Below are 19,217 nucleotides of genomic sequence, written 5' to 3'. Positions count from 1 at the left end.
AAATATACGTACGGAACCTACGGGCACCTGATTTGATTGGATGTTTGTTTTTTTTTTTCATTATCTTGGTTCCTGCGACTCCAAAGGACATGCCAATACACAAAAAATCAGTCCTGCATTCATAAATCTCAATGAATGGGCATCAATCACCTACCCCGATTATTGTACTTTGCGCGCCTATGAATTCTAATCCTAGGGTGAATGGTCATTCTGCCATGAATTTGGGTTCGAATCCGCTCCCACAAGTTTGCCCCTCAAAAACATCCCACGGGCTCATAGCGCATCGCTTGTCCTCTCACACGCGTATTAGACTCTCTCGTGCGGAACTAACCCACTTTGCCCCAAAGGTCATCCCCTCTCACTCCTCTCTCTCTCTCTCTCGAATTTCAACTTCACTTCAGCCTTCAATCTTTCTCAAGAGGGCGGATTTGGCCCTCCAATGACATGACAAATAGGTGCAGTCTAACACCTTACAAGTAGTTCGCCACCATGCAACACTCACAGCAGTTCACTACTAGGCAGTTCGCCACCATGCAACACTCACAAGCAATTCACCACTAGGCAACTCGCCACCACGTAACACTCACAGGCAATTCGCCACTAAGTAGCTTGCCACCATTCAGCCTGGCACCTTACAGACAACTCACCACCATGCAACTTGGCACCTTAGAGACAGCTCACCACCACGCAACTTGGATCCTCACAGGTAGTTCGGATCCTCATAGGCAACTCGCCACCCAGCAGCCTGACACTTACAGACAGCTCGCCACCAAGCAGCCTGGCACTTACAGACAAATCGACACCTTACAGGCAGCTCGCCACCAAGCAGCCTGGCACTTACAGACAGCTGGCCACCAGGCAGTTCACTACCAAGCAGCTCGACACCTCACAGATAGCTCGCCACTAGGCAGCTTGGCACCTTATGGGTAGCTCGCTTCCTAGTCAGACCGACCACCACATGACAACCTCGAGGAACTCACCACCTTACCCCGATTCAAGAGGAAATGGGCAACCTTACCGGTTGGTGGCATTATCCTCACCTAACACGAAAACAGATCCTATCACAGGGGGAATCCAAGAACTGCTCCACCAAACCCACGAGGACTCCAATATATAAAGGCCTCACCCCCCCCCCCTAATGGCGAAAAAAGAAGATGAGATGAGTAATCTCTGCCCTCTAGCTCTCTCATTCTCTAATATCATTTTCAGCTCACAACTAAGTGCTGACTTAGCCATCGGAGTGACCTCACCGGGTAAACACCCCCAGGTTCTCTGATTCAGTTCTTGCGGGTTCCTCAGTTCCCGCCGTTTACAAAGATGAGTAGATCATCTCCTGCAGGGATGGTGGGTTCCTCAGTTTTCGCCGTCTACAAAGATGAGCAGATCATCTCCTGCAGGGATGGTGGGTTCCTCAGTTTTCGCCGTCTACAAAGATGAGCAGATCATCTCCTACAGGGAGTAGCCAGGTTGTATTATACTAGGGAGCTCCACTTTAGCCTCTGAGTCATCGGCCACTTGGGAGCAGACAAAATGACGAGATATTTAACCAAAAAAAAACTAATACGTGACCAGAAATCATTACATCACTTTCATTATCAGAACGCCCCCCTCCGAGTTCCGCTAGGAGAAAGGCCTTTGGCCTTTGCAACGAGTTAACCAAAGTCTTACTCACTTGTATTATGATCCCACAGGAGCAAGGCCTTTGGCCTTTGCAGCAACAACAAGTGCTGAAGCTGTATTGGGTGTAGAGGGAGGGACAGGTGCAGACTATGAACTATCTTGGATACAGGTTGCTGTTGAAGCTGCAAGAATGTTAATCCAAATATTTTGAGGATTAAAAGGTGTCAAAGATGAGGTTAATCAAACCAAATGAGCCTGCAAGTCAATGAATAAGTGTCAAATATTACTGGATATAAAAACACAAATATGAGAACTGAGAATAAACAGATATGAGAATGAAACTTACCTCCAGTAAATAAATATGTCAAAACGATCGTTGGCGTCGACCGACGGAACTCGAAGGGAGCAAGCTCCAGCGGGTTTCAGTTCTGAAAACAGAAGGTTGAAGGTTCAGGTGAGGATGAAATTCGAGAGAGAGAGAGAGAGAGAGAGAGAGAGTGAGAGGAGTGAGAGGAGTTAGAGTCTGAGAGGGGATGACCCTTTGGGCGAAGTGGGTTAGCTCCACACGAGAGTCTAATTCGCGTGTGGGAGGACACGGGTGCGCTGTGAGTCCGTGGGATGTTTTTTGGGGGACAAACCAGTGGGGAGCGGATGCGAACCCCTTGAATTTATATTATAAATGCAAAATACCGGTATGGTGGCAGTTTATTGAGGGGAAAAATCTATGATATGGAAAAGAATCATATCGGATGAGATGGACCAATCAACATTCAACTTTTTATTTGGGTGAATACAGTTTATCCCAGTAACCAGTTTTAAAAACAACTATTTAAATCACATTTCAAAAAAAATGTCACCCACTCCCTTTTCTCTTTATCTCCAAATTTCAACCCCGTGCCCTGCGTTATGCCAACCTTATTATCAAGAAGAAATCGTGTCCCGCTAAGTGAGAGACAACCTTTACTGCCGATGGAAAATGGCTTTCCCAACTGCAATCGAGTCCATTGTCGTCGTCAAGAGACCAGACAACCTTCGCTGGTGAAAGGTAATAATTAATTAATTAAGCTCTTTAAGTACTTATTATTCTATTAACCACCTGTAGCCACATCTATAGACTGTAGTTTATAGGAGATGAGAGGTGTATTTTTCTGCATTTTGGTTATTAATCAGATTTCTTTTTTTCTGTGCAGTCACCAAGGAGGGATTGTTGTAGGATTCTGCCATCGAAGAAGAGTTTCACAATGCACATATCCGTGGTTCCATGCGCTGAAATAAAGGTCATCTTCTCTCGATGACCCAATGGGATAAACCTCTTGTGGTTGTGGCTTATGTTAACTTGTATAGGGACGATGGATGGTAAGTTAATTTAGTGGGTTGTTTGTTTAGGCTTAAATAAGTAAGGGGGATGTTCCGTGTTCGTTGATAAGTGATTTTTGTTTTTCGAAACAAAACAATTAATCATGACATTGTCCATTGATCGCTAAAACATTGACCAAAAAACAATGTACAATTCCATATACCCAAATAAAAACTAGGGAAAATTCTTGATCAGTACCTTGTACTTTGGTTTGAGTGATAATTTAGTTTCCAAGCTTTAAAATGCGACAATTCAATACCCAAACTTTTAAAATGTAACAATCCAATACCCAAATTTTCAAAATGTGACAATCTAGTACCTGTCGTTAACCAGTAAACAGTCACCAATTTTTTTGAATAGAAGATGTTAGGATTTGGGACTGTTCAGTTTTTTATCAATATTTAAATGGTTGATAAAGAAAATTAGATGTCATTCAAATGACATTTTTAACTTTTCAAATGTCACTTAATGGCTGATTAACGATAGATACTGAATTATCATATTTTAAAATTTTGAGTACTGGATTATTGCATTTTAAAATTTAGGGATCAAATCACTCAAGCCAAATTACATCCGTAATTTTTCCTAAAAACTAGATATGATTTGATTCTTTGTTAATTGAGGAATGAGGACTCCGTGATAGTCATTGCTATAATTGGGGTCGCTTGTCGCTACGTGCATGGGTTTGGACAAGCCATCCTTGACCAGGATGCTTGAACCACTTAACCCACTCCTGTGGAGTGTGGGATATCCAATTGTTTTGATTAGGTCAGTGAACTGCCCGCCCGGTTGAACTTGAGCCCTTCAACCTGTCTTTCCCTCGGCTTTTAATTTGGATTGACAAATGGTGGCAAAGATGTATAAGCCCAAGCCAACGGACAAGTGATTTAGTTGTATGTTAGAGAATGCACTCTCACAAAGGACCCAAACAAATTTACAAATCCTCAGCCCACTCACTCAACCCCATATAACTATTACATTCTGAATTTGGACGGACGGGATGGACCAATAAGTTAAACATTAATTGGAATGGACTTGGTCTGTCCATAATAAATTTATATTGGAATCAGCCAATATCTGATCCATAAGATAAGAACATAGGTGTTAATGGACAGCTCAGATTTCCTACGGCCCTTGCACTGACTGAAGCCGATCTCCCTATGTATAAGTTATAACTACACAACAATTATGTGAATTACATCTTCTCGCTTGCACGACGACCCTCTGAAGACTGAAGAAGGAAGGTACGTAGTGATTGATGGCTTACTCCTAGTCCTTGGCAGGACAGCTGAAGCTGAAATTGTCCTTTGATTCTGTAGCAGTTTTGTAATTTTGAGGTAAGAAATTGGAAGAATCCATTGGGTTCCACGGTCATACGCCATTTGTGTCGGTTTACGGGGGCTACAGTCTCCGCACCTGAGAGGATACTGCATGCTATCAATTAGGCGTATTCATCTTTCAAAAAAAAATAAAAAAATTAGGCTTATTCACGGTTAGGTTAATTGAATCATGAGTTATTCTTTAAAATCTATTTATATTATCGATTTTTGCATTTCCCTGAATCAAAATCAAATTGATACCATCTGTGAAGCAGTTCACTGGTTTCGGTACTTTTAGATTGTGTTTGGTATATTGCTATTTATTCATGAAATGTTTGGAGTTGATCAATAAAAATAAGAGTTTAAATATGAATTGTCAAACAATCAGAAACGGTTTGGGTTGAAGTGACTCTCTTATTAATATGACAATTCATCTTTTTCATCAATTTTTATTCGTCAACCCCAAAACTTTTTTAATAAATTGCAATGATGCCAAGCATAATCTTAGGTTTCAGTTTTTTATATTTATAACATATATTATAAATATATATATATATATGCATAGTATACTATACTATAAATAATAAATGATATATAACATATTATATATATATATATATATATGCATAGTATACTATACTATAAATAATAAATGATATATAACATATTATAAATATATATAATATATTATAAATACCTTAAAATATAGTATATTTATAATATTTGACATATACTAAAAATATATAATATATAAATATATACCAGTTGTTTTGATTAACTATTAGTTTTTTTTTTCTTCTTACAAATTTTAAATTAATTGAAAACCGAACTGATCTTTTATTTTTTCAAAATTACCGAATTGAAATTAAACTGAGCACTTCAATTGCCCACAGTTTTTAGTTCACTTTTCTCGGTTAAATTCAGTTTTCTGTATTTTATCAACACCCATATTATAAATTGCAAATAAATACATGAGACTAGTTCAGTTAAACAACTCAAGCAATGGACATTCAAATTATCGGGCTACCCAATATTGGCGGAGTTAAAGTGTTGAACAGAATCCCTCTGAATTAATAACCATTCCACAATGATGAACATTTCAATAAATAAGAAATTCTAAGAGTTTTCCAAAATGTATAAATAAAAGCAGTGTTTTCGAACCACTGCTGACCTGGACAGTTGGACTGTTCATCCCGAGGACAATCCAAGCAATCAGTTCCATTTCACCTTTAACCCGACCATTGGCCAAAAACCGTTGATTTGGTTAGTGACCTACTGACCCGGGTGGTCAAACTGTTGATCCACCATTTTTTACTTTTTTATTTTTAAATTGGAGTGGGCCATCCATTCAACCTAACAATCAAACTGTAGACCCAGAAACCAATGGCCAAAAAGATTTCGATTCTAGGTTGGTTTAAAACCTTGCATAAAAGCAATATATATATAAATATATACTAGTGGGGGCCCGTGCCCTTGACCTTGTAAATCAAGACACTCTACTCCATCCCTACGCCAACCCTAGGGCAAGGCACCCATTCCCCATCAAGGATGGAGAATCCCCAAATTTTCCCTACCACGAGGCAATCACCTAAAAAAATCTAATTTATGGACATTTTACAAATAGGACTATGGGAATTTGGGGGTATTTTATAAATGAAATTATGGAATCTTAGGATTATAAAAATACAAGGAAAACTTAGATATATTTTAAAAATCAATATTAAATCTATGGATATTTTACTAATTTACCATCGGGTTCGGGGAATTATATGCAAATGCCATCCCTAATTTGAGGCAAAAATATTTTCCCTGCCCCTACCTTGTCTCTGCCCTATCTCGTTTAAGATTTGAGAAAACTTGTCCCATTTGGGGCGAGGCAAGGTAGGGCCCCAGTTTTATAGGGAAAATTTTCAGCCCTACAATTCTAATATTTTTTATAACTAATTAACTAACAGTAAATTAAATAATAATAAATAATATTTTATGATAATTTCTAAAAAATTATCAAAACTCTTATAATGAATAGTAAATTAATTATTTACAATAACAATAAATTAATGTAAAATATTTAATTTTTAAGCCTAAATTATTTACTATTAGTCAAAGTAAATGTAATTATAGTAAATTAATGTAATTATGGTAAATTATATTATTTTTAAATAAAAGTAAACCATTTTTTGCTAATTAATGTAAAACCAAGTATGATCGAAGTCAACCAAGTGGTCTAGATCGGTGTGGATAGACAATAATTTTCCTAAATTATTTAGTAATTATTTATTGAAATAATAATAATGGATTCTTATTTAAATAATTATGAAACAACTTTTGATAGATTAATTTTCTAATTTAACTTTCCTAATTTTTTAATTATTTAGTCAAATAATAATAGTGGATTATTATTTAAATAGTTTTGGAGAATATTTTTTTCATAAACTAATTTCCTAATTTTTTAATTACTTCTTTAAAAAATAATTGGATTATTAGTTAAATAGTTTCCCTAAATTATTTGATAATTGTTAACTATAATTATTGATTTTATAGAAATTAGTAAATTATGCTAATTAGTAATATCTTTTATCAATAAATTATTATTATAAAATTTAATGAAAATTTATTAAATTACAATGATTAATGTAATTTACAATAAGCATTGAAATTTTGAACATTTATTAATAACCATAAATTATTAAATAATGGATTGTTTATTATTTTTTGGAAGATTATTAAGTTATTTAATATTTTAAAAATAATTATTTCATAATTTTTGGTATAATATTTTGTAAGAATTTTTAATAATTTTCATAACTAATTGATTATTTAATAATAGATTATTTAACAATATTTGAAGATGTCATCAATATATAGGAAACATCAAATTGCTCTTATTCCCCTCTCTTTTCTTGAAATCACATCTATAGATATAAACATTGTTTATTTATACCAAATCAAACAAATATTGTTTGGTTTGGAAAATCAAATATTTATAAATTATGACCCTATTTTTATAGGAAAGTTGAGAGAATAGAGGGGAATTAGAGATAGAAGTGAAGGAGAGGATAAAACATATATTGAGCTAATTAATGAGAGAAGTTAGGTTGTTATAGAAACTGAGTGAAGTGAGTTGTGGGTGGGGGGAGGGGAGAACCCAATGGAAAGGGAGAGGAATGAAGAGAGAGGGTGTTGAGATGGCAAATTGGGGAGTGGTGGGAAGGGGAAGAGGAGAGAGTGTCAAGGAGAATGTAGGGTTGCTACATATATAGCGGGGACCCATGCGATCCACGGGCTTTGTTAAGCAAAAGTTAGAAATCATAAGAGTATATAATTGTTTTATATCTTAACTTTTTAATAACCAATTTGATTGAACTCGTCCTGAATTGGTTGATTTTCTAGTATTTTTTATCGGCTTTGGTTTAGCAATTTTCCAACCTGACCAAGTTAGGTTAGTTTCGGTTTGGCCATTTGCAAACTGACCAAAACTGAACCGGCCCTACCATAGATATATATATTAATATTTTATGTTATAAATATAACTTTTTTAATATGGTAAAGTGGGAAAATTCTCATATTTCTTAGTCTAAAATATTCCATATCATGAATTTATTTTTTAATAATACCATTGTAATTTATTAAATTTAAATTTAATTTTTAAGTTTAAATATTTTGAACAAACAAATCAAACCGAAAATAGATCCAAACCAATACAACCCGAGTTAATGGGTTTCCACTAATGGTCAATCAGTTTTGGGTGACAAACTCCCAACCTAACCAAGTCGATTTAGTCGGCGAAATAGCCTACAACCAAATTGAACAAATCCTTGAACACTCTTAAATTCAACTAAATTAATAGTCTAATCTCTAATAAACAACAATAGTTTAATATTCAATAACTACTGGAATTTTACAACAAAAATACACAATTATTGAAAATAAATTTATAATGAAAATAAAATAGATAAATAATAAAAATATAATAATTACAAAATACAATAAATACTGAAAACATATTAAATTTATCAATAAATAGTGCAATCTCAAATAATAGTTCAATAAACTATAAAAAATACATAATTATTTAAAATAAATTTATAACAAAAAATAATAAATATGATAAATTAAATTTCAAAAGTTAAATAATAGTTGTTTAATCTCCAATAATTATTGAAAATTTTATACTAAATAACAAAACAAAAATATATTTATAAATAATTATTGGAAATATATTTATCAAAAAATACAATAAATAATTACTAAAAATAAAATAAATATTAATTTTAGAATATGTAAATATATAATGAATATACACTATTATTGTAAAATTATTACTAATAAATATTAAATTTTTAAAAGTTATTTTCTATAATTATTAATTGATATAAGTGAAATTAGTTATTTACAATATTATGTAGTTATTTAAATAATATTGTTATTTAAATTTTTAAATATTAATTAATTATTTAATTTAATAATCCATAAAATTATAATTAGTACTATTATTACATAATTCGTTATGAATTTTGTAAAATATTAAATTGTTATTAATATGAATATTATGAAATCTATTACAATTAGCTTTTCTACTTTTAAGAATTTTTTTAAATTTATTGCATTCTTTTGTTATTTTAACTATTTAAAATTTAATCATGTTAAATATTTCATTATTTAAATAATATGTACAATATTTAAAAATTTTCCTGATTTGAATTTTATTTATTTTAATGTTATTATGTAATATTAGATATTTTGTTATATGATTATTTAGCTATTTTTAATTTTTTTTATTTAAGATATTTAGTTATTGAAATATTTAAATAATGTTTTATGTTTATTTTTTATTTTTTGAATAACATTTAAATTGAATAATTTGTAAAGTTGTAATTTATATTGTTACTACATAATTCATGATGAATTTTATAAAAATATAGAATTATTAATAATATGAATATTATTAAATCTATTATTGTGTTTTGAATAAATATTTTAAAGTTAGTATATAATTTCATTATAATATTTAAATAGTTCTGATTTTTTTTTAATTGAAACTTTCTTTTAGATAGATGTAGATAAAAAATGGGGGAGAGTATAAATAGGATTTAGAGATAGTTTAGGAGAGAATTTCTCTACTAAATTAGAGATAATTTAAGAGATAAATAGGAGTTAGAGATAATTTAGGAGATAAATAGGAATTAGAGAGAATTTAGGAGAAAGTGGGGGAAAGTGGTGCCGCTTGGCTAAACAATAGAAAGGCAAATCACTCTTTCTTTATGGTTGTTAGAAATAATTAAACCTGTGTTATTTTCTTATTGGTTTAATGGGTAATTATGTGGAAGCATTAATTAGAATTATTCTTTGGGATTACTTTTGTCATCAGGCCTCTCTCTCTCTCTCCCCCATATCCAAGTATCCCTCACCCAAGCCAATAGCATCAATTTGACTTTAGGCTATGTTTGGTTTGAAGGAAAAGGTAAGGAAATGAAGGGAAAGGAAGGGAAAGGTAGGGAAACCTTCACAAACATTGTATAAGTTCCTTACCTTTCCCTACTTTTTCCTTCAAACCAAACACAACTTTAGGGTACCACTTGGGTAGATTAGGTTGGCTTTAAGGCCATTTGACACCCAACACTAATACTTGGAACTCAAGCCTAGAGCCAACCCAACTTGTTAGCCTAATCTCCGCATAGCTCACACTGAGCTCAAAGCCTCAAACCTTGATGGGTGGGATAGGTTGGTCTAGTTTTGAAGTTTTCTTGATTGTATTTGCTTTTCTTCATTTCATTTGGGTTTATGGCCCAATTTAAAAAAAAAAAAGTAAAAGAAAAAGGGTTTGACTATGATATGGAAAAGATATATTATCTAAAAAAATATAATTAAATAATACACAGACAAAAAATCCAAGTTTGACATATCAACTCAAACTAAATCTGATCATTATACCTATAAGGCCTCGCTCGCTTTTTGATAAGTTACTTACTCGGGTATACGCAATTACCTGGGTAAGTTTTTCCTGAGAAACACTTACCTAGGTAAGTGCAATAACCCGTGTTCTTTTATTTCTCAAGTAAATAAGGTAATGACCATTTTAGTCATAAAAATCCATTATTAAATGGGGAATTTTTGTTCCATTCAAGTGTTAGCAACTTTCTTCCTATGTGGGAAAGTTAGGCCATGTTTGGTTCAATTCTCATTTGTTTTCATTTTTACCTAAGATGAAATTCTAAAATGGACAAGAATGGGTCAAAATAGGGAGAATGAGAAAATATTACTATGAACCAAAGCTTTTTTCCTAAAAATGAATTCTTTTCAGTTTGGCAAGTGCCCTATGTAAATGTTCTTTTGTAAAAGTGCTTTTATAAAAATGTTTTTGTAAAAATACTTTTATAAAAGTGTTTTCATAAAAATACTTTGATAAAAGTACTTTTGTAAAAGTGCTTTTATAAAAATACTTTTGCAAAAGTGCTTTTATAAAAATGCTCTCGCAAAAATGCTTTTATAAAAACACTTTCGCAAAAGTACTTCCATAAAAGTGCTACTATAAAAGTATTTTCGTAAAAGTTGTTTTTTAAAAATATTTTCATAAAAGTACTTTTATAAAAATGCTTTCATAAAAATGCTCTCATAAAAATACTTTTGTATTACTTTATATGTATTTACACTGTACATATTTGCATTTATACTCTTTCCAAATTGAACCTTAACCAGAGACTTGGAGCATCCTCGACCACTATTCCTGGCAGTTTTGAATAAACAAAATCTAGATAGATGGCGGAATAATACTGTACATAGTCTAGCCTTTATTCAGGTGAACTAACCCAATCACCAAACAAACTATAATATTGAACGTGGAAAAGGGACAAAAAAAGGAAAAATAAAAATCAGATGTTTGGTTGCTGTGTAAATCTTGACCCAGTGCAAAATTTGTACTCAGTACAGCTTTGCTTTCTCTTTCAAAAAAAGTTCAGCTTTGCTTTCTCTTTCAAAAAAAAAAGTTCAGTTTTGCTTTCGTTTATTTGTAATTATGATTAGCATTTGTACCTAATACAAAATTTGTACTTTTTACTTCTTTTGAACTCATTGGCAGTGCAAATTTCACATCCCAGCAACTTATACAAAATTTGTACCACCATCCTATCTCAATTCTTTCTCATATAAAGTGGATACCACATTATCATGCATCCTACCTTACTCCTAAAAAGATAACCCTCCTCCTATTTCCATTTTCTTTCATTTAAAGTGGAGGTCATTTTATTTTACTTCTTAGACAAAGTCAAATCTAAAGCAAAAGTAGACCAGAATTTACTTACCCTTTTTGCACTCCCATGCATATACACTAATGTAAATGAAATTTATACTGCAATCAAAGGCAACCTATAACTAAAAATTTAAGAAAATCTAAAACTTAGGCAATGTTTGGTTTGAATGAAAATGTAGGAAAAGGAAGGGGAAGACAGGAAAACCTATACAAGGTTTGTAAAGGTTTATCTACCTTTCCCTTCCCTTCCCTACCTTTTCCTTCAAACCAAATACAGCCTGTTATCCAAATTTCCTTGACCTTTATATCTCATTAAACAAAATTTACCATGAGGAGTACACAATTAAGCTCCACAATAATTAAAATTCCGAGGAAACATCAATTGTTTTCCAAATGGACTATTCCTTTTCCACTTTCATAGAGTTATTGTTAATGTGCTCTCACTTTAAACATAGTTGTAATAATTGTTACAAAAGAAGAAGAAGAAGAAGAATAGACGATGATGGCAAGACCACTGACCCTCTAATAACAAATAATGGCAAATGAAAATTTATTATTCAATAGCTATATTAAATAAAGTTTCAAATATATTTCTCATTAATAAAGCAAATCTATAATAAAAATGTAAAATCTAGATTTTTTGTTTAAACCCCAAACTTTACTCCAACTAGAGGGGCACAGGTACCTTAAAATTTTATTAATCATTTCAAAAATTAGATTACATTTTGCTAGAGAGGACATGGCCTGCCTTGCCCCAAACCCACTGAACAATGAGCTCTTCTTGAATATATATATATATATATATATATATATATATATATATATATATATATATATATATATTGCCCTATCCCAACTATATAAAGCTATACGTGTGAGTAACTCGCTTTCTGTAAATAAAACTAAATTCATCCCAAATCCCAAATGGACAGTAAATAAGGTCTAAGGCATAGACAACCACACCCTTCACTTTGTTCACGAGCACCTCAGAATCCGTCTCAATCTAAATTCCGGTTGGGGCATCCAATAGAGCCCAAGCCTCAGCCGTAAAAGTCTAAATTTGGTATATATGAATTAAGTAGGTGTTTGACATCAGTGTTGCAAAAATCACAATGTTTTCTCATAAAAATGGTGTTGAGCATGGAGAGTTGTATTATTTTTTGTTTGGAACCAGTGCTGCCATAAAATGGCATTGGTTTTGTTTGGTACCAGTGCCAGTAGTAATATTTTCAACATTGATCTATATTTTCCAACGTCCAAGATAATACCACATTGATGCCACATCATTGCACCATTGAAAGCAATGCACCACTTCTCAAATAACATTGAATTTGGCATTGCTAAAAACGTTATTTGAAGTACCGCTTTCTGTGATGTAACACATATATGACACTGTTTTTTAAAAAAACGGCATCAATGTCAAACATCACCTTAAATTTGGATACTTGTGAAATAAGTGCTATAAGTCATACATGGTGATATTCTTAAGGGTAAAATAATCATCCTGGCCAGTATATATTCACCGCTCAGCACTTAAAATTTGAATTGAATTTTTATTTTTTTTATTTTTGAAGATTTAGCTACACCATTTCAGCAGTTATCAAATGCGAAACCTATGACATCATTGTTGGGGTCCCAAAAGAGTCCCACGTATTTCACTTGTTTTTTACATAGACACTCCAAAAACCCCCCTTCTACATCCTGTTTGAGAGTGTTATCCCGTGGTAGCTTTTGGCTTTGTAAGGTCCTGGGCTCTATATATCCATCCAAACAACAAGTATTGTTTGGTGAAAAAGTGAAAGTAACTTAACCTAAGCTTCAACCCTCACAAAGCCCTAATACGTTCCAATATGCAAATTAAATCAAGAAATACACACATGAGAATGAGCCCATCTCTCCAATACACAGACAAACTCCAGTTGACATATGATTGTTTGATATCCTAAATTATACATGGATTTCTACAAAATGGGAAAAAACTCTGGCTGTCCAAGTTCCACAGCTTAAAGGGTGAGGCGATGGGGAAAAACCAATGGGTGGATTATGTGAGAGTTGAGTTTGCTGTTTCAATAGTTCACCATAAGACGGTAATTAAGGTCATCATCCTTGATTAACAAACGTTTACTTAAGGCAGAAAGCATAAAAATAAAAAATAAAGTTTTTTGACTGATGGCTCCTGCTTCGCTTTTACTTCTCACAGTGTGGTGTGGTTTGGGAATTGGGATTCCATCGCTAGCTTGCTTAGCTTTTTCGTAGCACACACAAACACACCCTTACTCGTTTTTAATTAGAAATCCATGCATCAAATGATCACACTTACAAAAATTGACCTTGATTTATGTGTATTTTTACCATTAGAGAAATTTTATTTTAATGCTTTTAAAACGTTTATTTATGTGTTTACTTATCATAAATAATTGACATGATTTTTTTCTTCGAATACAAAAATTTAATTAATAAAGGAAAACTCTACTGAATACATACTAATTTGTTTAAACTCTGAAAGATAAAAGAAAAGAAAATTAATTAAAAAAATGGCCGAATTTTCTGAGTAAAAATCAATCAAAACGAGGACAGTGATGAGATAAACTAAGCAGAAGCAGTTCATAACTCATAAATGATTAATGGGATACAGATGAACAGATAGGCATTTAAATGCAGAGGGACCCAGTAAGAGATGATGATGTAAACTGCATGGCAGGTCTGCCACAAATAGATAAGACCTTACGTAATTGCATTAAATGCTGTTGAAACAGATGGAAAGGAGACCATGTTTCCAACCACATCAGCATTCAGCAACGTGGAAACAAAATATTTTGAGTGGACCAAATCTGGTGTCTCATGTGATGTGAAAGGGTTGCTGCACCCTGGACCCTGGACTCTGCAGGTGTCGTCTTCACGGCTCCTTCTGCATTACCCATGGCGCCTTTTAATTTTATTTAACTGGTCATGGATATGATGATCCCTGCATCAACTCTCTCTCTTTCTCTCTGTAATATTATTAAACAGGAAAAGGAAAAAATAAAAAAAAAAATACTGCTCAAACAGCACAGAGGCAGCTGAGTTCCAAAGTGGAAATTTATCATGCAAACTTTAAGTTTTCTGTTAAGGAACAAAGTCTGATTCATAAAGCGTCTGTACTACTTGACTCTGAATTCAAGAATATGATCAATGAGTAATTAGTTCATGCCCTCAGCTTCCACCAAATAAGAAAAAATATATCTCCCCATAATTAAAGTGTAAAGAAAAAATGCCGTGACCATCAAACAATAATATTAGTATAGTGATTATACACGGTCTCATTTCACATGGGATGATAACCCAGTAAGGGGAGTTTAATCAGCGGTATACGGAGTTCGGATGATTGACCACCTTAGCATAAAGTCACTTCGATATAACGCTACCTCAGTGCCTAATTGATTTCAGGGCATAATCAATCTTAATATCTTCCCAGTAGATTCCGAAAATTATAGGATCATACTCTATAACGGTAAGACTTATCTTGTCCCCATTCAGATTGGGTGGCAAAAATAAGGTTTATTGACTGATACATTACTCCCCGACTAAAGCGGAAACAGATCTCATCCATTCAGGCTGTACATCTTAGAACTATTCCGGCAAACTTATAATAACTCAGCTATATAAAGGCATCAATCCCTCCATGATTCAGGTATGCGCGATTACTTGCACCCAAGCTCTCTAGCACTCAAATTCTAGCTCTCAATCATAACACAATACTGACTTAAGCATTGGAGCGACCTCGTCGGGTTAGCCACCTCGATTTCTCTAATCCTCTATCTTACAGCTTGGTTCAGCTTGCTACACGACTAAGGTCCAGGTCATCTTCCGGCTAGGAGCTTCCAAATCGCACATCATCAATTGACGTCGTCTGTGGGAAACGATCGAAAGGTCATCCCAATTTTTTTATAGTCTCAAACTTAGTCTCAACCTCAATGGCATCTTCCAGCCACAACGGTAAGGGTAACATGAACATCACTGAAGGCAAGAGTAGTAGATAGTCACTCCCCAAGGACCCTCGATGACAATCGGCCAGTTCACCATTCCTCGGACCGTATCCGGGGTCCCATCACTGTCTGCACCCCACATTGCCCAACAGGTGAGTGTCTCGCTCCCCCAGGTGAGCGCCACATTCTCGGAGCCTTCCATGATTCCCCCTGGGATCAGGCACTCCTAATTCAGCGACATCGTCCAGAGCGCTCAAAAATGCAGATTCAGGTTCAACAAATTCATCAGTTCTAGCAATATTATTTTTATCAACAGTATCAGCAGCAGTTCCCACCACTGCAACCAAGCCAACCAACGAACAATCAGCACTAGTCCCCTCCCCACAGGGAGAGAACTTTGCTGGTACCGGTCCCCCATTCGGGACGAACCCTACCCCAGGGTGTTGTAGGTGACCGACATACTCCCCCTGCTTCTCAAAGAGAAAGCTCATGGAATAGGCCCGAACCCAGCCATCCTGAGAAGCACAGCCGACAAATTTCCCATGGGGAGCACCAACCCAAGGTTTGAGGTGCGGGCTCCAAGAGAGACCCCTCGGTTCCTCGCAGCAGCCAGCATCGAACGCACGACGAAGAGGAAGCAACGAGAAGAACCTCTGAACCAGCTCGCCCTACTATTCGAAGTAAGATCGAAGTACTTAACAACACGGAGGCCAACAGTACAAACGTCGCTCCACCGAAAAAGCAGCAATGGTGATGTCGCAAGACTCACTGTTCATCGGCAAGAAATGATCCAGCAGCAAAGCCCAGCCATCCAACCGATCAAGGTCGGGAAAGAGAGGAGGTGATCTTGGTGGCCACAGGAACAACGCCTTCTCTTTTGAGCCGGCCTTCTCCCCTGACACCCGATCTCCTAGCAGCCCTAATGCCAAAAGATTTCAAGGTCCCGCCGCTAGACAAGTACGATGGGTCCTTTGATCCTAATGATCATGTGGACACATTCCAGTCCCAGATGCACCTCGCTAGGGCCAATGAGGATTGTATGTGCATGGCTTTCTCCACCATGTTCAAATGAGTAGCTCAAACCTGGTACAAAAACATAACGCCGGGTTCCATTAGGAGTTGGACATAGTTCGCAGATATGTTTACGACCCACTTCATCACTAGTAAGAAGTGCCCAAAGTCACAGGAGAGCCTTCTGAACGTGGTGCAGAGGGAGGGAGAGTCAATCCGCAACTATATTAAATGCTTCAACGACACATGCCTGCAAATACCGGACCTTGACCCAGCAGTACGTCTCACCGCAGCACGCAAAGGCATCACCCATAAAGAGTTCAAGTGGCACGTCGTAACCAACAAACCAAAGAACATCACCGAGTTCCTCCAGTTGGCAGATCAGTTTATCAGCATTGAAGAAGAGATAAACCAGAAAACAGACAACCAGCCAGGAGAAAAAAAGAAGAGGGAGGAAGAGAGGATGAACAACAAGAAAAGAAAGAAAAGTAAGTCCCCGAGCTCGAGGAATAAATCCCCCTCACGAAGTTACAAGTCGGGTCAGCGTTTCAGGACCCCTCCAGTGGAGAGGACGAACTATACTCCCTTGAACGCGAAGCGAGGAGAGATCTTAATGGCAATAAAGGATTCCTCTATCGTCAAATGGCCACCCAGACCCCGTGGAGACCTAATGACCAGGAACCCGAACATCTATTGTCACTTTCATCGGGACCATGGTCACAACACAAAAAACTATAGAAACCTTCACGATGAAATTGAAGAGTTGATCCGTTGTGGGTACTTGAAAAAGTACATTCTACATGAAGAAAATGAACAGGGGAACCGACAGGGAGATTGGAAAAAAAGATGCCCCAGAGAGTAGCAGACAGAACAAGCAGCCACCTCGCCCACTACCAGAAGAGAGACCGATCCGCAGGGTGATTAATATGATCACCGGGGGATCTATTGTAGCGGGGTGCACAATAACGAAGAGGAAGTTAGGCCTATAGGTCGTGCCACAGTACCAGTGGAGGCGGGAATGTGGCCAAATATTGTCTGGTTCGAGCACACATTCTTGGTGGTCACTACCCCATCACCATACAACGCCATCATAGGTTGGCCTATTACACATCTTTTATGCGCAGTAGTGTCGACTTACTATCTCGCGATGAAGTTCCCAACAGATTACGGAGTGGGAGTAGTACGAGGCGACCAGCTCGAATCCCAGAGGTGTTATGTGGCTGCTCTCAAAGGAAAAGCAAAGTTAGTAGAGGACGTCGAACTGGAGCGACCAACAGACTACAACGAGGAGTGAGCTGCCCGGATGGAAGAGACGGTCCACATACCAGTGTCCGATACCGAACCGACCAAGACTCTCTAGATCGGTGCACTCATAAGCGAACTGCTTTGAAATAAACTAGTAAGTTTTCTACTCAAAAATTTAGATGTGTTTGCCTGGTCCAAGGCAGAAATGCCCGGAATTGACCGTCGTGTCATAACTCACAAACTGAATGTGGACCCTTTAGTCAGGCCAGTCCGACAAAGAAAACACAACCTCGCCCCGGAATGGTGGAGAGTAGTCGATGAGGAGGTCAAGAAGCTCCTCGCTACACACTTCATCAGGGAGGTCCATTACCCGAGCTGAGTCGCAAACCCAGTGCTCGTGAAGAAAGTCAATGAAAAGTGGCGACCTCAGGGCACGAGTTGCTGAGTTTCATGGACGCCCACTCCAGCTATAATCAGATTAGAATGGACATGGCTGACCAAGACAAAACTGCCTTTGTAACCGAACTAGGGCTATACTGCTATAATGTTATGCCCTTTGGTTTGAAAAACGCTAGAGCAACCTTCCAGCGACTTGTAAATAAAATTTTTTAGCCTTTGATTGGCAATAAAGTGGAGTGTTATATTGACAACATGGTTGTAAAGACCCAGTTCTCTGAATCTTTAATTAATGATTTAGACGTTGTTTTTCAAATTTTGAGAAAATATAATATGAAATTAAATCTGAATAAATGTGTCTTCAGAATCACTTCGGGGAAATTTTTAGGCTACATAGTCAACCGATGTGGTATTGAAGCCAACCTATAAAAGGTAAAGGCAGTTATAGATATGAGACCACCTCGGAAAATAAAAGAAGTCCAGAGGCCAACTGGCCGGGTAGCAGCACTAAGTCGTTTCATGTCTAAGTTGGCAAGTCGATGCCTCCCCTTCTTTAAAGCAATTAAAAAGAATGAGACTTTCGAATGGACTGAAAAATGCTAGCTCGCATTTGACAAGATCAAAAGGTATCTAAGTACTGCCCTAATTTTAACCCGACCTGAGGAAGGTGATGTTTTGAAGTTGTACCTCTCTGCGAGTGACGAGGTAGTCAACTCAGTACTAATTAAGGAGGTATACTGGGTTCAACGGCCTGTCTACTATGTAAGTAAGGTACTACAGGATGCAAAGACCAGATACCCCGACATCGAAAAATTGGTGTATGCGCTAGTGGTAGCAACTCGAAAATTACGCCCCTACTTCCAAGCCCATACCATCGTTGTCCTTACGGATAGACCTCTGAGGCACATCCTACTTAAGCCCGAGGTGTCCGGGAGGTTGACGAAGTGGTCCATTGAGCTCAGCGAATACCACCTCCGGTTTGAGCCACGACCAGCGATCAAAGCCCAAGTCTTGGCAAACTTCATAGCAGAATGCACGTTCAACACACCGGCCCCTGA

Source organism: Nelumbo lutea, chromosome 1, assembly GCF_056320005.1.
Source record: "Nelumbo lutea isolate HS-2025 chromosome 1, American lotus-T2T, whole genome shotgun sequence".
Lineage (NCBI taxonomy): Eukaryota > Viridiplantae > Streptophyta > Magnoliopsida > Proteales > Nelumbonaceae > Nelumbo > Nelumbo lutea.
The sequence above is the reverse complement of the archived record's forward strand: the minus strand, read 5'-3'. Positions refer to the sequence as shown.